We start from the raw sequence: 26,687 nt of genomic DNA, 5'->3' as shown, positions 1-26,687 counted from the left end.
ACATCGAAGACGACTGAAAAATCAGGCCCCAGGAAACGCGTTGCAAGCCCCTTTGCACCATCCAAAAGTGTCACCAAAGGAAGGCTTTGGGTACAAGAGAACTCCCCAGGGGAGCCTTTACGCAGCCCCACATGCAACTGGACCCTCCGGGTTCGCTGTTTCCGAGCAACCCTAAACGTAGCCCTAGCAGTCATCGGAGACGAGTGAAAAATCAGGCCCCAGGAAATGCGTTGCGAGCCCCTTTTCGCACATCCAAAAGTGCCCCCAAAGGAAGGCTTTGGGTACAAGAGAACTCCCCAGGGGAGCCTTTACGCAGCCCCACATGCAACTGGACCCTCTGGGTTCACTCTTTCACAACAAGCCTAAATATAGCCCTTACCGGCATGGGAGAAGACTGAAAATCTGAGCACCAGGAAACGCATTCCTAGCCACTTTCACCCATCCAAAAATTCCCGCAGAGGAAGGTTTGGGTACAAGCGAACTCCCCAGGGGAGGCTTTACGCAGCCCCACATGCAACTGTACCCTCCGGGGTCACTCATTCCGAGCAACCCAAAAATATAACCCTAGCCGTCATCAGAGACGATTGAAAAACCGGGCCCCAGAAAAAGAATTGCGAGCCCCTTTCGCCCATCCAAAAGTGCCCCCAAAGGAAGGCTTTGGGTACAAGTGAACTCCCCAGGGGAGACTTTACGCAGCCCCACATGCAACTGGACCCTCCGGGTTCGCTGTTTCCGAGCAAGAATTAATATAGCCCTTGCCGGCATAGAAGACGACTGAAAAATCAGGCCAAGGGAAACGCGTTGCGAGCCCCTTTCGCCCATCCAAAAGTGCCCCCAAAGGAAGGCTTTGGGTACAAGTGATCTCCCCAGGGGAGCCTTTACGCAGCTCCACATGCAACTGGACCCTCCGGGTTCACCCTTTCACAACAAGCCTAAATATAGCCCTTACCGGCATGGGAGAAGACTGAAAATCTGGGCACAAGGAAACGCATTCCTAGCCCCTTTCACCCATCCAAAAATTCCCGCAAAGGAAGGCTTTGGGTACAAGTGAACTCCCCAGGGGAGCCTTCATGCAGCACCACATGCAACAGGACCCTCCGGGTTCACTCTTTCACAGCAAGCCTTCATATATCCCTAGCTGGCGTGGGAGAAGACTGAAAAACCAAGCCCGAGAAAACTCGTTGTGAGCCCATTTCGCCCATCCAAAAGTACCCCCAAAGGAAGGCTTTGGGTACAAGTGAACTCCCCAGGGGAGCCCTTACGCAGCCCCACATGCAACTGGACCCTCCGGGTTCGCTGTTTCCGAGCAACCATAAACGTAGCCCTAGCAGTCATCGGAGACGAGTGAAAAATCAGGCCCCAGAAAATGCGTTGCGAGCCCCTTTGGACCATCCAAAAGTGTCACCAAAGGAAGGCTTTGGGTACAAGTGAACTCCCCAGGGGAGCCTTTACGCAGCCCCACATGCAACTGGACCCTCCGGGTTCGCTGTTTCCGAGCATCCATAAACATAGCCCCAGCCGGCATCGATGACGACTGAAAAATCAGGCCCCAGGAAATGCGTTACGAGCCATTTTTGGCCATCCAAAAGTGCCCCCAAAGGAGGCTTTGGGTACAAGTGAAGTCCCCAGGGGAGCCTTTACGCAGCCCCACATGCAACTGGACCCTCCGGGTTCGCTGTTCATGAGCAAACGTAAACGTAGCCCTAGCCGTCATCGATGACGACTGAAAAATCAGGCCCCAGGAAATGCGTTCCGAGCCCCTTTGGGCCATCCAAAAGTGCCCCCAAAGGAAGGCTTTGGGTACATCTGAAGTTCCCAGGGGAGCCTTTACGCAGCCCCATATGCAACTGGACCCTCCGGGTTCGCTGTTTCCGAGCAACCATAAACGTAGCCCTAGCAGTCATCGGAGACGAGTGAAAAATCAGGCCCCAGGAAATGCGTTGCGAGCCCTTTTCGCCCATCCAAAAGTGCCCCCAAAGGAAGGCTTTGGGTATAAGGCAACTCCCCAGGGGAGCCTTTACGCAGCCCCACATGCAACTGGACCCTTCGGGTTCGATTTTTCCAAGCAACCCTAAACGTAGCCCTAGCAGTCAGCGGAGACGAGTGAAAAATCAGGCCCCAGAAAATGCGTTCCGAGCCCCTTTGGACCATCCCGAAGTGTCACCAAAGGAAGGCTTTGGGTACAAGTGAACTCCCCAGGGGAGCCTTTACGCAGCCCCACATGCAACTGGACCCTCCGGGTTCGCTGTTTCCGAGCATCCCTAAACATAGCCCTAGCCGGCATCGAAAACGACTGAAAAATCAGGCCCCAGGAAATGAGTTACGAGCCCTTTTCGCCCATTCAAAAGTGCCCCCAAAGGAAGGCTTTGGGTACAAGTGAACTCCCCAGGGGAGCCTTTACGCAGCCCCACATGCAACTGGACCCTCCGGGTTCGCTGTTTCCGAGCATCCCTAAACATAGCCCTAGCCGTCATCGACGACGATTGAAAAATCAGGCCCCATGAAATGCGTTACAAGCCCTTTTCGCCCATCCAAAAGTGCAACCAAAGGAAGGCATTGGGTACAAGTGAAATCCCCAGGGGAGCCTTTACGCAGCCCCACATGCAACTGGACCCTCCGGGTTCGCTGTTTCCGAGCATCCCTAAACATAGCCCTACCCGGCATCGATGATGACTGAAAAATCAGGCCCCAGGAAATGCGTTACGAGCCCTTTTGGACCATCCAAAAGTGCCCCCAAAGGAAGGCTTTGGGTACAAGTGAACTCCCCAGGGGAGCCTATACGCAGCCCCACATGCAACTGGACCCTCCGGGTTCGCTGTTTCCGAGCAACCCTAAACGTATCCCTAGCAGTCATCAAAGACGAGTGAAATATCAGGCCCCAGGAAATGCGTTGCGAGCCCCTTAGGAACATCCAAAAGTGACACCAAAGGAAGGCTTTGGGTACAAGAGAACTCCCCAGGGGAGCCTTTACGCAGCCCCACATACAACTGGACCCTCCGGGTTCGCTTTTTCCGAGCATCGCTAAACATAGCCCTAGCCGACATCGAAGACGACTGAAAAATCAGTCCCCAGGAAACGCGTTGCAAGCCCCTTTGCACCATCCAAAAGTGTCACCAAAGGAAGGCTTTGGGTACAAGAGAACTCCCCAGGGGAGCCTTTACGCAGCCCCACATGCAACTGGACCCTCCGGGTTCGCTGTTTCTGAGCATCCCTAAACATAACCCTAGCCGGCATCGATGACGACTGAAAAATCAGGCCTCAGGAAATGCGTTACGAGCCCTTTTCACCCATCCAAAAGTGTCACCAAATGAAGGCTTTGGGTACAAGTGAATTCCCCAGGGGAGCCTTTACGCAGCCCCACATGCGACTGGACCCTCAGGGTTCGCTGTTTCCGAGCATCCCTAAACATAGCCCTAGCCGGCATCAAAGACGACTGAAAAATCAGGGCCCAGGAAATGCGTTGCGAGCCCTTTTCGCCCATCCAAAAGTGCCCCCAAAGGAAGGCTTTGGGTACAAGTGAACTCCCCAGGGGAGCCTTTACGCAGCACCACATGCAACTGGACCCTCCGGGTTCGCTGTTCCTGAGCAAACCATAAACGTAGCCCTAGCCGGCATCGAAGACGAGTGAAAAATCAGGCCCCAGGAAATGCGTTGCGAGCCCCTTTGGACCATCCAAAAGTGCCCCCAAAGGAAGGCTTTGGGTACAAGTGAACTCCCCAGGGGAGCCTTTACGCAGCCCCACATACAACTGGACCCTCCGGGTTCGCTGTTTCCGAGCATCCCTAAACATAACCCTACCCGGCATCGACGACGATTGAAAAATCAGGCCCCAGGAAATGCGTTACAAGCCCTTTTCGCCCATCCAAAAGTGTCACCAAAGGAAGGCTTTGGGTACAAGTGAACTCCCCAGGGGAGCCTTTACGCAGCCCCACATGCAACTGGACCCTCCGGGTTCGCTGTTTCCGAGCATCCCTTAACATAGCCCTTGCCGGCATCGAAGACGACTGAAAAATCAGGCCCCAGGAAATGCGTTGCGAGCCCTTTTCGCCCATCCAAACGTGCCCCCAAACGAAGACTATGGGTACAAGTGAAATCCCCAGGGCAGCCTTTACGCAGCCCCACATGCAACTGGACCCTCCGGGTTCGCTGTTCATGACCAAACCTAAATTTAGCCCAAGCCGTCATCGGAGACGAGTGAAATATCAGGCCCCAGGAAATGCGTTACGAGCCCTTTTCGCCCATCCAGAAGTGCCCCCAAAGGAAGGCTTTGGGTACAAGTGAACTCCCCAGGGGAGCCTTTACGCAGCCCCATATGCAACTGGACCCTCCGGGTTCGCTGTTTCCGAGCATCCCTAAACGTAGCCCTAGCCGTCATCGGAGACGAGTGAAAAATCAGGCCCCAGGAAATGCGTTGCGAGCCCCTTTGGACCATCCCAAAGTGTCACCAAAGGAAGGCTTTGGGTACAAGTGAACTCCCCAGGGGAGCCTTCACGCAGCCCCACATGCAACTGGACCCTCCGGGGTCACTCATCACGAGCAACCCAAAAATATAACTCTAGCCGTCATCAGAGACGATTCAAAAACCGGGCCCCAGAAAAAGAATTGCGAGCCCCTTTCGCCCATCCAAAAGTGCCCGCAAAGGAAGGCTTTGGGTACAACTGAACTCCCCAGGGGAGCCTTTACGCAGCCCCACATGCAAATGGACCCTCCGGGTTCGATTTTTCCGAGCAACGCTAAATATATCACTAGCCGGCATGGGAGAAGACTGAAAACCTGGGCCCCAGAAAACGCGTTGCAAGCCCCTTTGGACCATCCAAAAGTGTCCGCAAATGAAGGCTTTGGGTACAAGTGAACTCCCCAGGGGGCATTTACGCAGCCCCACATGCAACTGGACCCTCCGGGTTCGCTGTTTCTGAGCATCCCTAAACATAGCCCTAGCTGGCATCGAAGACGACTGAAAAATCTGGCCCCAGGAAATGCGTTGCGAGCCCTTTTCGCCCATCCAAAAGTGCCCCCAAAGCAAGGCTTTGGGTACAAGTGAACTCCCCAGGGGAGCCTTTACGCAGCCCCACATGCAACTGGACCCTCCGGGTTCGCTGTTTCCGAGCATCCCTAAACATACCGCTAGCCGGCATAGATGACAACTGAAAAATCAGGCCCCAGGAAATGGGTTACGAGCCATTTTTGGCCATCCAAAAGTGCCCCCAAAGGAGGCTTTAGGTACAAGTGAACTCCCCAGGGGAGCCTTTACGCAGCCCCACATGCAACTGGACCCTCCGGGTTTGCTGTTTCCGAGCATCCCTTAACATAGCCCTTGCCGGCATCGAAGACGACTGAAAAATCAGGCCCCATGAAATGCATTGCGAGCCCTTTTCGCCCATGCAAAAGTGCCCCCAAAGGAAGGCTTTGGGTACAAGTGAAATCCCCAGGGCAGCCTTTACGCAGCCCCACATGCAACTGGACCCTCCGGGTTCGCTGTTCATGACCAAACCTAAATTTAGCCCTAGCCGTCATCGGAGACGAGTGAAATATCAGGCCCCAGGAAATGCGTTACGAGCCCTTTTCGCCCATCCAAAAGTGCCCCCAAAGGAAGGCTTTGGGTACAAGAGAACTCCCCAGGGGAGCCTTCATGCAGCACCACATGCAACGGGACCCTCCGGGTTCACTCTTTCACAGCAAGCCTAAATATATCCCTAGCTGGCGTGGGCGAAGACTGAAAAACCAAGCCCGAGAAAACTCGTTGTGAGCCCATTTCGCCCATCCAAAAGTGCGCCCAAAGGAAGGCTTTGGGTACAAGTGAACGCCCCAGGGGAGCCCTTACGCAGCCCCACATGCAACTGGATCCTCCGGGTTGGTTGTTTCCGAGCAAGCCTAAATATATCCCTAGCCGGAGTGGGAGAAGACTGAAAAACCAAGCCCGAGAAAATGCGTTGCGAGCCCCTTTCGCCCATTCAAAAGTGCCCGCAAAGGAAGGCTTTGGGTACAAGAGAACTCCCCAGGGGAGCCTTTACGCAGCCCCACATGCAACTGGACCCTCTGGGTTCACTCTTTCACAACAAGCCTATATATAGCCCTTACCGGCATGGGAGAAGACTGAAAATCTGAGCACCACGAAACGCATTCCTAGCCACTTTCACCCATCCAAAAATTCCCGCAGAGGAAGGCTTTGGGTACAAGTGAACTCCCCAGGGGAGGCTTTACGCAGCCCCACATGCAACGGGACCCTCTGGGTTCGCACTTTCCGAGCAAGCCTAAATATATCCCTAGCCGGCGTGGGAGAAGACTGAAAAACCAAACCCCCTGAAAACGCGTTGCGAGCCCCTTTCGCCCATCCAAAAGTGTCCGCAAAGGAAGGCTTTGGATACAAGTGATCTCCCAAGGGGAGCCTTTACGCAGCCCCACATGCAACTGGACCCTCTGAGTTCACTCATCCCGAGCAACCCGAAACATATCCCTGGCCGGCATCAGAGACGACTGAAAAATCGGGCCCCAGAAAACGTGATGCGAGGCCCTTACACCCATCCAGAAATTCCCGCAAAGGAAGGCTTTGGGTACAAGTGAACTCCCCAGGGGAGCCTTTACGCAGCCCCACATGCAACTGGACCCTCCGGGTTCGCTGTTTCCGAGCATCCCTAAACATATCCCTGGCCGGCATCAGAGACGGCTGAAAAATCGGGCCCCAGAAAACGCGATGCGAGGCCCTTACACCCATCCAGAAGTTCCCGCAAAGGAAGGCTTTGGGTACAAGTGAAATCCCCAGGGGAGCCTTCAGGCAGCCCCACATGCAACGGAACCCTCCGGGTACACTCTTTCACAACAAGCCTAAATATAGCCCTTACCGGCATTGGAGAATACTGAAAATTGGGCCCCAGGAAACGCATTCCGAGCCCGTGTCGCCCATCCAAAAGTGTCCGCAAAGGAAGGCTTTGGGTACAAGTGAACTCCCTAGGGAGCCTTTAGGCAGCCCCACATGCAACGGGACCCTCTGGGTTCGCACTTTCCGAGCAAGCCTAAATATATCCCTAGCCGGAGTGGTAGAAGACTGAAAAACCAAGCCCGAATAAATGCGTTACGAGCCCCTTTCGCCCATCCAAAAGTGCCCCCATAGGAAGGCTTTGGGTACAACTGAACTCCCCAGGGGAGCCTTCACCCAACCCCACATGCAACTGGACCCTCCGGGTTCACTCTTTCACAACAAGCATAAATATAACCCTTACCGGCATCGGAGAAGATTGAAAATCCGGGCCCCAGGAAACGCATTCCGAGCCCCTGTCGCCCATCCAAAATGCCCCCAAAGGAATGGTTTGGGTACAATTGAACTCCCCAGGGGAGGCTTTACGCAGCCCCACATGCAACTGGACCCTCTGAGTTCACTCATTCCAAGCAACCCTAAATATATCTCTAGCCGTCATCAGAGACGACTGAAAAATCAGGCCACATAAAAATCGTTGTGAGCCCCTTTCGCCCATCCAAAAGAGCTCCCAAACGAAGGCTTTGTGTACAAGTGAACTCCCCAGGGGAGCCTTTACGCAGACCCACATGCAACTGGACCCTCCGGGTTCGCTGTTTCCGAGCAAGAGTTAATATATCACTTACCGTCATAGAAGACGACTGAAAAATCGGGCCCCAGGAAATGCGTTTCATGCCACTTTCGCCCATCTAAAATTGCCCGCAAACGAAGGCTTTGTGTACAAGTGAACTCCCCAGGGGAGCCCTTACGCAGCCCCACATGCAACGGGATCCTCTGGGTTCGCACTTTCCGAGGAAACCTAAATATATCCTTAGCCGTCGTGGGTCAAGATTGAAAAACCGGGCCCCAGGAAATGCGTTGCGAGCCCCTTTTCCCCATCCAAAAGTGCCCCCAAAGGAAGGCTATGCGTATATCTGAACTTCCCAGGGGAGCCTTTACGCAGCCCCACATGCAACTGGACCCTTTGGGTTCACTGTTTCCGAGCAACCCTAAATATATCCCTAGCTGGCATCGAAGACGACTGAAAAATTGGGCCCCAGAAAACACGTTGCAAGCCCCTTTCGCCCATTCAAAAGTGCCCCCAAAGGAAGGCTTTGGGTACAAGTGAACTCCCCAGGGGAGCCTTTACGCAGCCCCACATGCAACTGGACCCTCCGGGTTCACCCTTTCACAACAAGCCTAAATATATCCCGTACCGGCATGGGAGAATACTGAAAATCTGGGCACCAGGAAACGCATTCCTAGCCCCTTTCACCCATCCAAAAATTCCCGCAAAGGAAGGCTTTGGGTACAAGTGAACTCCCCAGGGGAGCCTTTACGCAGCCCCACATGCAACTGGACCCTCCCGGGTAACTCATCCCGAGCAACCCGAAACATATCCCTGGCCGGCATCAGAGACGACTGAAAAATCGGGCCCCAGAAAACGCGATGCGAGACCCTTACACCCATCCAAAAGTGCCCCCAAAGGAAGGCTTTGGGTACAAGTGAACTCCCCAGGGGAGCCTTTACGCAGCCCCACATGCAACTGGACCCTCCGGGTTCGCTGTTTCCGAGCAAGAATTAATATAGCCCTAGCCGGCATAGAAGACGACTGAAAAATCGGGCCCCAGGAAACGCGTTGCGAGCCCCTTTCGCCCATCCAAAAGTGCCCCCAAAGGAATCATAGAATCATAGAATCATAGAATATCCTGAGTTGGAAGGGACCCTTAAGGATCATCAAGTCCAACTCTTGACACCGCACAGGTCTACCCAAGTTCAGACCATGTGACTAAATGCACAGTCCAATCTCTTCTTAAATTCAGTCCGGCTCGGTGCAGTGACCACTTCCCTGGGGAGCCTGTTCCAGTGTGCAACCACTCTCTCTGTGAAGAACCCCTTCCTGATGTCCAGCCTAAACTTCCCCTGCCTCAGCTTAACTCCGTTCCCGCGGGTCCTGTCGCTGGTGTTAATGGAGAAAAGGTCTCCTGCCTCGTACAAGTGAACTCCCCAGGGGAGCCTTTACGCAGACCCACATGCAACTGGACCCTCCGGGTTCACTCTTTCACAACAAGCCTAAATATAGCCCTTACCGGCATGGGAGAAGACTGAAAATCTGGGCACCAGGAAACGCATTCCTAGCCACTTTCACCCATCCAAAAATTCCCGCAAAGGAAGGCTTTGGGTACATTTGAACTCCCCAGGGGAGCCTTTACGCAGCCCCACATGCAACTGGACCCTCCGGGTTCGCTGTTTCCGAGCAAGAGTTAATATATCCCTTACCGGCATAGAAGATGACTGAAAAATTGGGCCCCAGGAAACGCATTTCGTGCCACTTTCGCCCATCTAAAATTGCCCACAAAGGAAGGCTTTGGGTACAAGTGAACTCCCCAGGGGAGCCCTTATGCAGCCCCACATGCAACGGGACCCTCTGGGTTCGCAATTTCCGAGCAAACCTAAATATATCCTTAGCCGTCGTGGGTGAAGACTGAAAAACCGGGCCCCAGGAAACGCGTTGCGAGCCCCTTTTCCCCATCCAAAAGTGCCCCCAAAGGAAGGCTATGCGTATATCTGAACTTCCCAGGGGAGCCTTTACGCAGCCCCACATGCAACTGGACCCTTTGGGTTCACTGTTTCCGAGCAACGCTAAATATATCCCTAGATGGCATCGAAGAGGACTGAAAAATTGGGCCACAGAAAACGCGTTGCAAGCCCCTTTCGCCCATTCAAAAGTGCCCCCAAAGGAAGGCTTTGGGTACAAGTGATCTCCCCAGGGGAGCCTTTACGCAGCCCCACATGCAACGGGACCCTCCGGGTTCACTCTTTCATAGCAAGCCTAAAAAAATCCCTAACCTGCAACTAAGACTGAAAATCCGGACCCGAGGAAACGCATTCCGAGCCCCTTTCACCCATCCAAAAGTGCCCCCAAAGGAAGGCTTTGGGTACAAGAGAACTCCCCAGGGGAGCCTTCACGCAGCCCCACATGCAACTGGACCCTCCGGGTTCACTCTTTCATAGCAAGCCTAAATATATTCCTGGCGGGCGTGGGATAAGACTGAAAAACCGGGCCCCAGAAAAAGCGTTGCGAGCCCCTTTCGCCCATCCAAAAGTGCCCCCAAAGGAAGGCTTTGGGTACAAGTGAACTCCCCAGGGGAGCCTTTACGCAGCCCCACATGGAACTGGACCCTCCGAGTTCACTCATCCCGAGCAACCCGAAATATATCCCTGGCCGGCATCAGAGACGACTGAAAAATCGGGCACCAGAAAATGCGTTGCAAGGCCCTTACACCCATCCAAAAGTGCCCGCAAAGGAAGGCTTTGGGTACAAGTGAACTCCCCAGGGGAGACTTTATGCAGCCCCACATGCAACTGGACCCTCCGTGTTCACTCTTTAACAACAAGCCTAAATATAGCCCTTATCGGCATGGGAGAAGACTGAAAATCTGGGCACCAGGAAACGCATTCCTAGCCCCTTTCACCCATCCAAAAATTCCCGCAAAGGAAGGCTTTGGGTACAAGTGAACGCCCCAGGGGAGCCTTCACGCAGCCCCACATGCAACTGGACCCTCCGGGTTCGCTCTTTCCGAGCAAACCTAAATACAGCCCTAGCCGGACTGGGAGAAAACTGAAAAACCGGGCCCCAGAAAACGCGTTGCGAGCCCGTGTCGCCCATCCAAAAGTGCCCGCAAAGGAAGGCTTTGGGTACAAGTGAACTCCCCAGGGGAGACTTTATGCAGCCCCACATGCAAGGGGACCCTCCGGGTTCACTCTTTCACAACAAGCCTAAATATAGCTCTTACCGGCATGGGAGGAGACTGAAAATCCGGTCCCTAGAAAAAGCGTTGCGAGCCCCTTTCGCCCATACAAAAGTGCCCCCAAAGGAAGGCATTGGGTACAAGTGAACTCCCCAGGGGAGACTTTACGCAGAACCACATGCAACTGGACCCTCCGGGTTCGCTCTTTCCGAGCAAACCTAAATACAGCCCTAGCCGGATTAGGAGAAAACTGAAAAACCGGGCCCCAGGAAAAGCGTTGCGAGCCCCTTTCGCCCATCCAAATGTGGCCCCAAAGGAAGGCTTTGGGTACAAGTGAACTCCCCAGGGGAGCCTTTACGCAGCCCTACATGCAACTGGACCCTCCGGGTTCGTTGTTTCGGAGCAACCCTAAATATAGCCCTAGCCGGCGTGGGAGAAGACTGAAAATCTGGGCCCCAGGATACGCGTTGTGAGCCCCTTTTCGCCAATCCAAAAGTGCCCGCAAAGGAAGGCTTTGGGTACAAGTGAACTCCCCAGGGGAGCCTTTACGCAGCCCTACATGCAACTGGACCCTCCGGGTTCGTTGTTTCCGAGCAAGCCTTCATATATCCCAGCTGGCATAGAACACGTCTGAAAAATTGGGCACCAGAAAACGCGTTCCAGGCCATTTCGCCCATCCAAAAGTGCCCCCAAAGGAAGGCTTTGGGTACAAGTGAACTCCCTAGAGGAGGCTTTACGCAGCCACACATGCAACTGGACCCTCGGACTTCACTCATTCCAAGCAACCCTAAATATATCTCTAGCCGCCATCAGGGACGACTGAAAAATCAGGCCACAGAAAAATCGTTGTGAGCCCCTTTCGCCCATTCAAAAGTGCCCGCAAAGGAAGGCTTTGTGTACAAGTGATCTCCCCAGGGGAGCCTTTACGCAGCCCCACATGCAACTGGACCCTCCGGCTTCACTTTGTCATAGCAAGCCTAAATATATCCCTTACCTGCACGTAAGACTGAAAATCCGGGCCCGAGGAAACGCATTCCAAGCCACTTTCACCCATCCAAAATTGCCCCCAAAGGAAGGCTTTGGGTACAACTGAACTCCCCAGGGGAGCCTTTACGGAGACCCACATGCAACTGGACCCTCCGTGTTCACTCTTTCAAAACAAGCCTAAATATAGCCCTTATCGGCATGGGAGAAGACTGAAAATCTGGGCACCAGGAAACGCATTCCTAGCCCCTTTCACCCATCCAAAAATTCCCGCAAAGGAAGGCTTTGTGTACAAGTGAACTCCCCAGGGGAGCCTTTACGCAGCCCCACATGCAACTGGACCCTCCGGGTTCGCTCTTTCCGAGCAAGCGTATATATATCCGTAGCCGGCATAGAAGACGACTGAAAAATCGGGCCCTAGGAAACGCATTCCGAGCCCCTTTCGCCCATCCAAAAGTGCCCGCAAAGGAAGGCTTTGGGTACAAGTGAACTCCCCAGGGGAGCCTTCACGCAGCCCCACATGCAACTGGACCCTCCGGGTTCACTCTTTCACAGCAAGCCTGAATATATCCATAGCCGGCATAGAAGACGACTGAAAAATCGGGCCCCAGAAAACGCATTCCGAGCCCCTTTCGCCCATCCAAAAGTGCCCCCAAAAAAAGGATTTGGGTACAAGTGAACTCCCCAGGGGAGCCTTTACGCAGCCCCACATGCAACGGGATCCTCCGGGTTCTCTCTTTCTGAGCAACCCTAAATATATCCCTAGCTGGCATCGAAGACGACTGTAAAATCGCGCCCCAGAAAACGCGTTGCGAGCCCCTTTCACCCATCCAAAAGTGCCCGCAAAGGAAGGGTTTGGGTACAAGTGACCTCCCCAGGGGGGCCTTTACGCAGCCCCACATGCAACTGGACCCTCCGGGTTCGTTGTTTCCGAGCAAGCCTTAATATAGCCCTAGCCGGCATAGAAGACGACTGAAAAATCGGGCCCCAGGATACGCGTTGTGAGCCCCTTTTCGCCCATCCAAAAGTGCCCCCAAAGGAAGGCTTTGGGTACAAGTGAACTCCCCAGGGGAGCCTTTACGCAGCCCCACATGCAACTGGACCCTCCGGTTTCGTTGTTTCCGAGCAAGCCTTTATATAGCCCTAGCCGGCATAGAAGACGTCTGAAAAATTGGGCCCCAGGAAACGCGTTGCGAGCCCCTTTCGCCCATCCAAAAGTGCCCCCAAAGGAAGGCTTTGGGTACAAGTGAACTCCCCAGGAGAGCCTTTACGCAGCCCCACATGCAACTGGACCCTCCGGGTTCATTGTTTCCGAGCAAGCCTTAATGTATCCCTAGCCGGCATAGAAGACGTCTGAAAAATTGGGCCCCAGGAAACGCGTTGCGAGCCCCTTTCGCCCATCCAAAAGTGCCCGCAAAGGAAGGCTTTGGGTACAAGTGAACTCTCCAGGGGAGCCTTTAGCCAGTCCTACCTTACCAGTCAGGCGTTTTTGTTAAATGCTCCAGGGAATTCTATACATATTGTACAAGTGTGACTTTTGCTTCAATATGTACATTACAGACCCTTCACTTCAGAATGAGAACTACCAAGAATTCACGAGCTTCTTCCTCTAAGCCCAGAATGCACGTTGATGTGTTTGCGTTCTGCTCTGCAAAATGGCATGGCAACTTTACAACAGCTACAGACTTCTGCGTAGTAGCTTTTTACTTATTGTCAATCCCAGCTAAGATGCTTGCTTTTCCCACCCAGCTAAGATGCTTGCTTTTCCCATGAGTCTTGTTTTCCCCATTATTTTTCCACTTCAAGAAAGACATTTGGTTATCTCTTTTCCTTTATCCGCATGTGACACTGCTACCTGTGTTTTTCTCAGATCTATTTCATGGCTGATCTTTGTCTCCACTTCCTCTGTTATAAATCCCTACATCTGTTAGATTTGGACTCCTGTTTTGAAACACCTTGGTAACTTTTTGCTTTTTGAGATGCTTCTACTTTCTTAAAGAAGAAAGACCTGGATGTACAAGTCAAGTATCTCCAAAGAAAGGAAGCATGCAGAATTCATGAGAAAAGCCACAAAGCAAATTGCCAGCTGATTCACAGCATACCTGATCATTTTGTTTTCCAAGATATTAAAAACACCACGGCTGTGCTGGCCAAGAGGAAATGTGGCAATTCCCTTCGGGCTTGGAGTACTTACGACACTCAAGATACTAATGCTTATCTGGTATCTTTTCAATATTGAGTACCTTGTGTTCTTTTGCCCAAGGTGAAGACAGGCAGTTTTGGAACCAACAGACTACACCTGGGTAGCCAGATAGCATACCATATAGGCATCCTTCTTCACTTCTATGAAATTCTGAAGTGGTTCACCTGGGAAATACAACAGCAGCATAGTTGTTAGACAGCCAGTCATGTGAAAGGCTTTGTTCAATTGACTGCTGCTTGTAAGCAATAATTACATCATGACAGAAAGTGACAGAGTGACATAATTTTTTAGTGCATAACTCCGGTCTGTATGTGAATAGCTGGATTAGTATGAATGGGAAAGAACCACTTAAGTAAATCTACACAGGAAATAAATATAGATAGAATCATTTTTGTCTGTTCTTCTAAAAGCTGTCTATTAATTATGAAGCCACAGCACTGCTTCAAATGCTGGAATTGACACTGTTCCTGTAAATTGACACTGTTCCTTTCATTTCATTAGACCAACTATACAGAGTTGTATAGAGAAGACTATTCTTGTGAAGAAGAGTTGTATAGCATAGCCTAAGTACCCTAAATCTAAGCAGGTAAAATCATACCTAGTAAAGAACATGTCTTTCTTTCATGAGGTAAGTGTAAGAGCATTCCCAAAATTCCGTCCTGACTTGGGGAACAACAAACCAAAACTGTGCAAAAGAAATCATGAGCCACTGGGATGAGTGCTCTGGCAAGCAGACCCAGATTCTTCAGATTCTTTGCAGCAAATCTACCCAGGCTATCATTTGCACTTCCTATCTACTTCAGTGCAACCAACTTTTGATTTATCCTCGGAGTATTTCTCAAGTTTTTCAGTCCTTCCCCAGACCTCTCCCCTTCACACGGTCCATGAAGCCCACCTTCAGCCAGAGAGGAGGCATGGCCACCCTGAAGAAAGAAAATGAATGGGGACAGTCCCTGCCACCTCATCCTAGTACTACGTACTGGGACCAGGTTGCCATAGGCATCTGTCCCTGGAGTGGAGCAGGGTGGAGCATTAATCAGAAAGGAATTTGTCTCTATTGCCGAGAGCAAGCCACATTCCTCATGGATATCACAAGTCTTCTTTTCATTCCCTGTGGAGCTCTTGAAGCCCTCTGCTCAGGGAACCTCACTGCTGGAGACCCCTGTATGTTCTACAGGGACTCCTGGTACCTCAAGTGACCTGAGGCGTGGATTTCACAGCTCAACTGGAAGCTTGAGCGATGCATAAGCCTTAGGTATTGCAACCTGTTCCTTCCTTAGATCTCTCCTTACCTACGTATGGACAAGATTGTCAGGTGTTGTTTTTGAACCTTCCAGTACCCACTAATCACTGAATTGAAAAAGCCAATCTGCAAGCAAGGACTAGATTTCCAACAAAAAACGGAGAGAAGCACTGGAAAAGCTGTTGTGAACAATAGCCCCCTCTTGTGTGTTAAAGGAGCAGCAGGTCTGTGTCTGCATAGGCCTGAGCTTTGGAGCTTTACGCAAACTTGGTAAACTTGTGAGGAAAGCAACCAGTGCAAGTGGCTTCCCCAAGGGGCGACTGGACAGAAGCGAACGCCTGACAGTGGCTGCCCAAGCTGACGGCTTAGCTCTGGTCTGGATATATCATAAGCTTTGTTGTGCAGGGTAGAAGTGAATTTCCGTCATGAAAAACAGCCCGGTGCTGTATGATATCATGTTTATTTCATAAAGAAGCAAGGAGGGAGGAAAACTTGACTGTTTTCTAAGACTCTTGCACATCCTCAGCACATTGAGCACGTAGGTCCTAGCACTGCACTAGTAAGGGAAGACCTCAATCAGGAGCAGATTATTCTTGATTAATTTAAACTGGGTGAGCGGGAATCACACCAGACAAAGACGTCCTTTTCACCAACATAGTTTATTTTGCCTGTCACGGCTCTACACGAAGACAGTAAAAAGGTAACAAATAAGGCAATATTCCCTCCTTCCCCTTCCCTCTCCTCCCCTCCACTTCCTTCCCCGACTCTCTCCTCCCCTATACTCCCATACATTCCCCCCACACACACTCCCCTACACTCTCCTCACCTACACTCCCCTACACACACCTCCCCTACACACTGCTCCCCTACACTCCTCTACACTCTGCTCCCCTACCCTCTTCTTCACCCAGTTCCCCTACACTCCCCTACACTCTGCTCCCCTACCCTCTTCTTCACTCAGTTCCCCTACACTCTCCTACACTCTGCTCCCCTACCCTCCCCTACATTCTGCTCCCCTACCCTCTTCTTCACTCAGTTCCCCTACACTCCCCTACACACACCTCCCCTACCTTCCCCTTCACTCTGTTCCCCTACACTCCCCTTCCCTACACTCCCCTCCACTCTCCTCTCCTACACTCCCCTATACTCTCCTCCCCTACGCTCCCCTACACTCTCCTCACCAAACAATCCCCTCCCCTACACTACCCTACACTACCATACACTACCCTACACTCCACTACACTCTGCTCCCCTGCCCTCCCCTGCCCTCCCGTGCCCTCCCCTGCCCTCCCCAGAACTCCCCTGCCCTCCCCTGCCCTTCCCTCCCCTCCCATTCTCGTTTTTACCCTTCCCTCCCCTCCCTCCCGTTCTCTTCATTCCCTCCCCTTCCCTCCCGTCTTCTCCTTTCTTCTTCTCCTCTCTTCTCCTTTCTTTCACAAATTGCAATGGAGAACAGGGAGAAGCATCACTTCCAGTCACTTCCGTCGTTCTCGTAGCTTGTGTCACTGCCTGATTCGTGGCAATCCATCAGCAGTATCCAGAAGCGTTCCAGCTGCTGTGCTACTAGGTGAGCAGCAGTCTCCAAGGGGCAATCACGGACTTCTTGCTGTGGCTCGGACACGGCACTTTCAAGTCCACCCTGGCTTGGCCATGTCCTCTTGCTACGTCCCCACCTACATTACAGTTCTGCTTAGAAGCCGAAGCACGGTGCTGAAGTAGTTCCACTCCTTCCATTTGCAATGATTGAGTTTGTCTAGCCAAGTGGTTTCTGTCCATAGAACACAAGAAAGAGGTTTTGCTTAGAAACAACGCAAGGAGGACTTCTTTTCCACATGGGCAAGGAATAGTCACGCTTTTCTAATGGAGACTCTAGTGGAAGAGAGAATGACAGATCATTCCGAGAGCTTTGAAATATCCCTTGGGGATGCTTAGTGCAGAGGACCAGAGGAAAGCTGTCCAAAGGACACCAGAGAATCACTCTGAATTACTTCCTCACAGACACATGTCCTTACTATGTCTGATATGGCTTCATGTCTGATATGGCTTCAGCTGGTTTCAGGGTTCTTGTTCACCTAAAACCTAAATTCGGAGTTGTAAATGAAGATGGAAAGATTGACAAATGTATAAATCACTGATGGGGAAAAAAAAAAAAAGAAAAAAAAGTGCTTTGAGAACTTTGGCCATTAGCCCTGGAAAGCATCAAAGTACTGTCCTCTGAAGCAAATGCCTTCTTCTCTTGATACCTAAAGAGGTAAATCAATCCAATGTTGTAACATTAGAAAAGCAAACACTAAACACAAGCAAAGGAGAAGAACACAAGTAAGCAATTGCAATGCCTATGGGGCTATTGCAGGGTTAGGCAAAGAACTATTGTACCATGAAATCTTGGGATAGAAGAAATATTATGTGCATTTTTTACTGTTTCATTTGTTGAGCTAATTTAGAAGTGGATATAAAATTGTTTTCTTTTTTTTTTTTTTCCTCTTGAGTTCACTCCTTTTTATAGGATTTCATAATAGAATAGATATATACAAAAAAAAAAAAAAAAAAAAAAAAGATTCCAAGCAGGTAATCATATTCACAATTATTTTTTCAATCCAGAAACAATAGCAAGGATGAGCTGAAAAGTATTTCTATGCCATTAGAGTGTCAAGTTGTGTCCCATACGTTAGTAACAGTCAGAGGATTCATTTTGGAGAACAAAAGATATCTTGAAAGAAGTAAAGACAGAAGTAAATATGTATGCATGTACATCTCTCTCTCTCTACAGAAACCTAAGAAACTCGTATGCAGGTTAGCTTCTTGTGCTCTCTTCTCAAAGTTCTAGTGAATACAGCATCAGTGTGTGTTCCAAACATTACCCTCAGTCCAGCACGGATACACACGAGAGGTCAGTCTGCAGGTTGCGCAGGCCAAGAAACTGCTCTGGCTTGATGGGAAGAGCCAAGGCAGAAGTTGCTGTCAGAGAAAAGATGCTGTCAAAGCGTGTCACGTCCATGCTAGAGCCTCTCTCCCACCATCTAGCTCTACTGCATCTAGATGCATCTATACTAGAGCGTCGCTACTTAGCCAGTCTGGGGGATCTTAGGAGCCTTCTGAAGACCCAGAGGAGGGGCTCTTTGTCCTTTCTGTTTTAACAGCCAGTGAAAACTCTTAGCGTTTGACACAGAGTGGCTGAAAAACACAAAGTGGACTTGCAATCTTCACAGCTTCGAAGCAAGTGGAGATTGTGGAGGTTGTGGAGTAACCAAGGAAACTGTTGATCTAGAAGCAGCCTACAGATTGTGTTTAGCCAGGGTCTTGTATTGCCCTTCTGGCTGATCTGCCAGCAATTCAAGAAAGTCTCCCTGGCAAGCCAGCCCTGGAGTCACCCAAAACTTGGTGAAACCCATGAGATTAGAAAGGAGACGGTTGCACTCCATAAACTGCAGGTTTCTGTGCTTTTTGATTGCTTGCTTGCTTGCTTGTTTTCCAGGCTGAATTGGATTAGCTGGACAAGTTGGCAGCTGCCTACAGACAAATACCTTATCAGGAGTCTAAACTACGGGATTGCTCTAACTGAGAACAATGAATTGGACTTGACGTTCTTAGGAAGTCTTTCCAGCTACGCTTTCTACCACTACAGAAATGCACCTGATTCTTTCACAAAGCTTACGGGTGCTGACTGCAAATAGTCCTCATCATTCTCCATTGCCTTCCTCATCTCCATTCTCTTTTGGTGAAGCTTTTCCGAGCAGAGATGAAGAGCAGCTCTAATACGCAGTCTGGGATTCTGCAAAGGAAAAGAAGAATCCTCCTGAAAACTCTTTGCAACCTCACCCACCATCCCCAAAGCAAAGAAGAGCAAAAGAACACCGCTTGATCACAGCAAGCATCAACTCGAGCATAGGTCTCCTGCAAGTGTAGCGGGGTTCAACAGCTGCCGAACAAGCTTAAGGAGCACACCCAGAATCAAGTCCATCAAACCGTGTCTTCAAACAGGTGCTTGAAAGAGTTAGGTTTTCTTAGGCGTGAGGAATGAAAAAGAAAGCAAGAACTGACAACTTACCAGCACACAGTTTCCCTCGAGCTTGCTTGGCTTCATTCCGCACCTGAGGCTGGGCTCCCAAGCAGGATTGAGCAGCATTGTGCAGAAATGCCAAAGCCTCCCTAGCTGTGCTGGATCTTCAGCCCGAAGGGCTTTGGCTCTGTTGCCTCCTCAGCAACATGGGCAATTGCCCAGGCAAGCCGGTGTCCAGCAGCTTGACTCAGGAAGCACAGCCCCCCCTTGCCACCGCTTGCCGCTCACACCAGGAGCCCCCGCGGTGGTGGCAGCCGTTGCGCGGCGCTTGGTGCAGTGCGGTGCGTTGCGGGCAGAGGGCTGCGGGCTCCTTCTCCTCGGGGGCGGCTCTGCCATGGGGCGTCCGCCACGGGGCTGCTGAGGCGGCGGGGGGCTCCATGGGGGAGTGGAGGGCGACGTGCGCTGGGGCTGGGATGGGCCTGGGGCTGGGGCACCGTGCCGCCGCCACCATGCCAAGCAGCACTCCTGGCATCTGTGCTGCAGAGCCAGCCAGTGTGATGCCTTGGCGTTTGTGACTTCACAGAATCACAGAATGTCTACGTTGGAAGAGACCTCAAGACCATCGAGTGCCAAACAAAGGCAACTCTGCATTTCCTTCTTAAACACCCGGTTTCTTCAGAAAAACAAAACAAAACAAAACAAAACAAAAACAAAACAAAAAACACAGAACTTCATCCCTCACACGGGATTCCCGAAGTGAGCCTGCAGGGGCTGCCAAAGGCAGCAGCTCCTCAAGCACTGCTCCCACATGGCTCCCTACCACGGGCTCCATCCATCCCCCAGGAGCAAACTTGGTCAAACTAAGCCCCTTTGGAGATATTGGATGGCAGGCCTTACCAAATGCCGGACAAAGGAGAAGATCTAACCCATTTCGGAAACCAATATTTGCAACAACATCTTACAGTTTGGTGCAAGCAACTAGAACAAATCAATGTTTTAGGCACTAGACCTTTTATTTGCCTCCCAAGGGGAAGGATGCACTTTAATCAATATTAGTTGCTGTATGTGTGTAAATGAGGCAGGAGGAATTGAGACTGAGCACGAAAACATTTGGGGAAAGACTACGGTAATAAGGTGATTAGTCTAAGGTGATTACATAAGGTAATTCAAGATGACACCTCCTGGGGTTTTCGAGAATTATGCAACAAAATCACCTTTTTGGTTACCCAACTTTTCTTGGCTTAAGCAATCGTTTAGAGGAATCCTGATCTTCTTTTTAAGAGTAGTAGTCTTGACTTGTGTAGTGGTACAATGTGCATTTTGGTGCTGTATGAAGGACTAGATTATGATACCTGGAAGTGTAACTGAAACAAGCACCAAGTCAAAACTGGTAAGAATTTAATGAAAACTTTTAATCAAGAAGGATTGTAATAAGCCAAAGAATTTGCTTAGGCTCAAGAAAAGGGGGGACTTGAGACAGGGAACAAGATAAAGACTGGTTATTCCTAGGTCTGAGCTAGCACCATTGTATGTTAAGGACCCGAAAGACAAGGAAGTAAAAGACTGTGTCTTTTACTTTCCGCTGGCTCTTTGCTTGTAATACAAGCTTCACCATTCTAACTTGCAATTTAGGCAATCTTAAAACAACTGAACCATGACAGTAAAATATGAAATTCTTCGTATTTTCAAAAGTAGTCTGCAATTTCAGTAGCAGAACACACAAAACATAGTCTTTGAATGTGACTTTAATGTACACAGGGATTTTTGTTATTTTTAAAGCTCATCACTTTTTTATTACATTGTATTATGCCCCAAAATATATTCAGAGGAAAGATAACTAAAGGTAATTATACAAAAATACTGAGCGCTTCTTACAAACGTTACAAACATATGGATTTGAAAAAGTTAGAAATTCACAGGGACATTCACCCTTCTACATTTCGCTACAGTTTGGCTGCGATGGATGTTTCCTCACAGTAAAACATGTCCTGGACTACATGCTTCTTTGTGTATTAGACACAGAATAATCTTCCCCATGCTCATTTACAGTCCAACCTGTGCAATATTCATGTTCACACCGTCACAGCATACTTTCGACTAATGAACCTCTAGGCTTATTATCCTGCCTGGAGAGCTAAACCTCAATTCACTCTGGTAGCAACAGATGCATATGTGACCAGCATCTACGTGTTACAAAGACATGGCACTACCTCAAGTGTGACGAAATAGAACCATCAGTTAAGAGGAAGAATGAGTCACGCTGAGCCTTAAGACGAAACACGGGGCCAAGAAGGCTGCACTGTGCGTGTGGTGGTGGCAGTGTGAGGTGTAAGACAACCAAGATAATGACAATGATTAAACCATTTTTGCTTCTACACTAGAACTACTTCATTTTAAGTTTGAGTTGTGGTTAGTAGGACCTGGAACAATCAAAAAAACTTTTCATAGTTGTTTGTTGGTCCTTTTTTTTTTTTTTTTTTTTTTTTTTTGGTCAAAGCATAGATCACATTAGGAAGCTTATCTTCTTACTACAAATATCTAGGTCTTTTAACCTTAATAAAGAATGATTTTAGTTAACTGGAAGTATGGACCTCCTCATTGACAATCTTCCAAGAAATAACTTCTATGAAATCAAGTGCTGGCAGCAAAATCAAGTTGATTGTTTAAAATACTGGCATCTAAAAGCATAGCATATTACACATTTGTTAATTACAATGCCATTCAGAGTCTTTCAGATCATAAAATACCGTTTTCTCAACCACAACAGTGTGAGACTGTAGCTTCTGAAATTATGCTCGAATCCACAGAAAACCAAACACGAATTTAGAACAGTGTTATACCACTGCCTCTATTACAAACTGATGTTGTCTCTCCTTTGCAAGTGTGGGGAGATGTAGTACCTTCCTGGATAAGAGTTAGTTCAGTAAAAATATGAGTTTTATGTCTATCTGATATAATTCTGTCTGTTTGCTACCCCTCAAATGATCTACTGACAAACACAAAAGCATTTTAAGATCATGTACTTACATTTAGTAGGTGCCATTAGTTGATGGGGTGACTCTCCAAAAAAGCCCTTCAATTTCTTCTTCAGCTCTCTGCTGGTTTTCTCTAGAATAAAAGAAGTCTTTTTCCAGTTGCTGGACTTTTACTTCATACTCTTTCAAGGTTTCTGCAATACCTTCACCATCTTGTTCTAGGGCAAGTAAAACTAGTATGAGAATCAAATCTTCACTTCACTTCTCTGTGCCAAAATCAAGATGCCCAGCTAGAGAATGTCCTGTATTTTGCTGACACTCTGCTTTCAGGGTGTACATTTAAACTAGTATGACAGAGGAGCAAAAAGCCCATGCCAACCCCAATTCTCCATTTTAATAGGAGCATTTAGAGGATAAAGATCAAGGGGATTGCTATCTTTCACCTTTCCAATGTCAACAAATTGAATATAAAAATGTGACAATTCTGACCGTTTTTTAAAAATGGTCAGCTTTTTTCTTTTATACAAGCACCTTGTGTCTGTTCATCAGCATCCTACATGACATCAGAATTAGTAACAGCCAAAATGCTATCTTTCTACCTCATATCTTCTTTTTTCTTTCATATGAAACACAGTATTTCTCAACAGTGACTAAAGATAATATCTGCTGTACAATTCCCCTTGGAAAACAAACAAGCACCCTTGAAATGATGCAGTATCAACTGTAGTTTTTTCTCATGTTCTCTGTGTTGTAGCGTCAGCTGCCTGTCACACTGCAACTTGATGTGCTCAAGTGCAGATTCCAATTCACGTATTATATTTTCCTGGTCTATGACCTTCATCTCCTGTTCTTCAGTCTGCAGTTGTAATTTACGTTCAGACTCTCGCAGGCCAACAATCTAAGACAATCTAATACACTTCTATCAAACCATTTCAACAAATGCTTTTACAGTTCTGCTTAATAGATGAATGGATACAAAAGCAATTGTCTGTATAAGCTGTAAGCTTATACTGGAAACAGATTTGCCTGCTGACACGAGTTCACACTTCAGAATTGAGCTCTGTAGATTTTGATCACATGGACTAGTGGATTTTTTAATGCCCTGTGCAGAACTTAAACTGATACAAGAGTTTTTTTCCTGTTTCTGGAAAACTGCCAATTTGTGTACCACAGACAACTTGTTCACAAAATCACCCAAGGTTCACCCATGGGCAAAGAGAGACACCAAGTCCTAATGCATTTCTTTTTTATGTTTCCAGGTGTCATTACGATTCTTCAGTATATGGTGGTAAGCGCTTGTTTGCAGAAAGATTTTATAATGGATTTGGAAAAAAGAAATACTATCCTGAGGTTAATAAAGACTGCAGGTGGGAAGAATTTCAATACGACACCACTGTTTAAATATGTTGCTACTTGAGAAGTTAGCAGCATAAAGCAGTGGAAAGGAGCAAGGAAATTTCCAGAGTTGCAACACCTTTTAAGCTAATGACACCAAAACAAGATACAAACAAGTAATAGAAAAGCATCTTTTTTTATGTTGATGTCAAGATGCAAAATATCCAAATTAACAACAGATGTGAGTAACCTAAGCAGGCTTTCAAGGAAAGTGGATTAAATTGACTTTACTTCTTGACACTATTTCATTTAACTATTTAGTGCAATAACAGGTAATAGGATAAAATATTGATCATTAGCCAAAGCAAACCTTGTTAAAGTATTTGAAGAGGATAGCTCTGAGCTCATCAGCAGACAAGGAAACTAGTTTTCCTATTGCATTATCCTCACTCTGTGAAAGGATCTGTGAAGAGGATCTAAGCAAGTACTGGCGACTCTGAATACTTTCATTCTTGTAATTAATAGCAGCCTCCAGGGCTTCAATTCCTTCTTCCAGCTGCAAAAGGACATGTTCTTCCTACACAGAAACACAGGAGTGAGATTGTAAAAAAAGTACAAAACAAACCTTTGTGTGCATAAGACATTAACTTCATTCTCAAAGGTGAATCTAAATTGAAGAGCAAGACTAACTAGTAGTAGTACAGAGAATGGAATGGGAAAAATAAGAGGAAGAGTACAAATCTAGAACCTGTTTGGAGCAAGCAGGAAATGTCTTGATATCCCTTCCACAGACCAGAGTTCAAACAAATGGTTCATCACCACAAAAGCCTACATTCTATTCTTCCTCCATTTTCCCCTCCCCACAATTTGATGACTTCTATTATTTTTTCAGTTGAACTAGTTTTCTAATTAGCGATTAATGAACCAATCAGATCTGTAAGCAGTTTGGTGACCATTATCTGTGCAGGAAGGTGGCAGAAATTCATGCCCTGAAGTATTGCAGAAGATTCTGTGGAGTGAAGCAAATAGGATTCTTTCTGGCATGCTATCAGCTCAGTAATAGGCCCCAACTGCTGCTTCTCAAGACCTAAAACAAATCTGTGTATTTTACATCAATTTATTCAATCTTCAACTTAATTATACTGATCAATTCAAGTGTGTAACATCCACAATATGGCTTATTTTCATTGTAACTATATGGAGGCCTTCAGGTGAGGTTTGGTCTTTCACAAAAGCCTATGAAAAAAAAAATCAAGGGACATCACTATTAGAGTACTTCACCTTGTTCTATGTCCTGATAGGAAAATAGCTGCCTAAGATAAATTGATGGACATCCTGTTTCATTATTTCTAATTATAGAATTGTTAGGCCAGCGACATTTGTCCGGACTCTAGCTAAAGTAAGTAAGTTCCTCTGAAAGTATATGTTGTTCACTGTTATGGAAGTAGTGCCATTATAGCAGTATTTTCATGTCGGCTGTTAACAAAAACACCCAACCTCAGTTCTTTGATTCTCTACTGTCTAATACTGGGAGACATTTTAGGTCATGATTGGAATACTTTATTATACAACATTGCCTAAAACTTTGATGTATCTCAGAGATAGTTACTTACTTCAGCTGACAACACTTTTCAGTTACCCTCTTTCAGTTTCTCATCCACACTATTTCTTCTTCTGAGTAGCTGATCCCTTTCCTTCTGAAGAACCTGAATTTTTTCCAGAATGTCTGTCTTATCTTCAGTAGTGCTGTCCTGAAGCTGCATACCTTTATCACACAATTCCTGGTCCAGCATACTTAAGCGAGTAGACAATTTCATACTATCTTTGTTTAAAGCCTTTAAAAAAAGAAAAAAAAGAGAGAGAGAGAGAGAAAGAAATAAGAGGAAGAATGAAAGAAACCGTAAATATAAAACTCCTTCCCCATAAACATGTACATGAGACTGTCGCATCCTAAAGTGGAAGACCTGTCTACTTCTTGTAAAGGGACGCCATTTAGGCTAAGTAGACAGCTACCATAAAATTTACTATTTAATCAAAAGATGAAAGAAAACAAAGAAAAGCAATGTGCAGTTTTCTACATATCTTACATGAGTTAGTCATTACGGTGACAATGACATTTCAATTTCTGTTTCTCAGTAGCCAAAGTAAATAATACAGAATGTTTCTCTGCCATGTTCTCTACTTTGCAGGCATTGAGCAATTTTTTAGATATTGTTATTTAATGTGCTGCAATAACAGAACTTTGGAAGTCAGATTTTGTTTTGTTGTTAGAATTTCGGGGATATCATGTAAATAAAGGTTATTACATTCTATTATTCATGTTTAAAATGTTCATTTGATCAAGCCACACAATAATGTAATGGCAGCGCTAGAGATACAAGTCGCATGGCTTAAACCTCTTCTGTTATCCGGCTGCCCTCCTCCCATAGTCTTTTCAGGCAGCTCTACAATTGTGTTAAATTTCTTTCTTTCTTTCTTTTCTTTTTTTCTTAAATCACCTGGCTAGATCTCAGTTTCTTGATTTCTAGGAGGCTCTTCTCTTGCAATAATGCTTCTTTTTTAGCTACAATGGCTTCTCTTTTCTTTAAATCTTCTTCTAGTTCCGCTAACTGTTGGTGCTGTTGAAGAATTCTTTCCATTTCTTCATCCAGCCATTTCTTTTGCTCTTCTAACTTCTACAATTTAAACAGAGATCCAGAGAGCATTAACGAGGACTATTTGGGTCAGAATTTTATGACTATGTTTTTCCTCTTTTAGAGTAACTGATAAAACATGAGAAATCAACATTTCAATTCTTAACATTATGTGTTCAACAGAATCCTGATTCAGGATAATACAGAAATAGGACTGACTTAAGGAGAGGCTCAGCAATGTTATATTACTACATCTTATGCAAACAATTTTATCAGATGCTTTTAAGGAAATGTATTATTTTCCTAAAAACAGTTATAGAAATAGATGTCATATATAGAATGACAACAACTAAGTTTGAAAGGTACCACAAGAAATCAGCTAGCCCATCCTCATTGCATGATTCTTGCCCAAGACCAAGATTTGTGGAAAAACACATCGTGATGAGAAACTGTGATGCTGAAAGAAAGAAAAAATGGGAGTTCTGATCCTGCTAGCAGAGTCTATTATAAGTCTCTTCTGAAGCAATGGTTTATCAGTGGGCATATTGCTGGTATGGCTAAGAAGTTGCTTTTATTTCGTTTTTTAAATTGATTTTCACCTCTAAAGACTTTG

The 26,687-nt window shown here is 47.7% G+C and overlaps 1 pseudogene; it reads right to left on the bottom strand.

Annotated features, from left to right (window-relative positions):
* Positions 1 to 16,479: 16,479 nt before the first annotated feature.
* The window catches only part of LOC139999198 (kinesin-like protein KIF27), a 35,953-nt pseudogene continuing 25,745 nt past the window's right edge, over positions 16,480 to 26,687 (bottom strand).

This window comes from Anas platyrhynchos, chromosome 21 (assembly GCF_047663525.1).
Source record: "Anas platyrhynchos isolate ZD024472 breed Pekin duck chromosome 21, IASCAAS_PekinDuck_T2T, whole genome shotgun sequence".
NCBI classification, from domain to species: Eukaryota; Metazoa; Chordata; class Aves; order Anseriformes; family Anatidae; genus Anas; species Anas platyrhynchos.
This window is presented reverse-complemented; position numbering and strand designations above follow the sequence as displayed.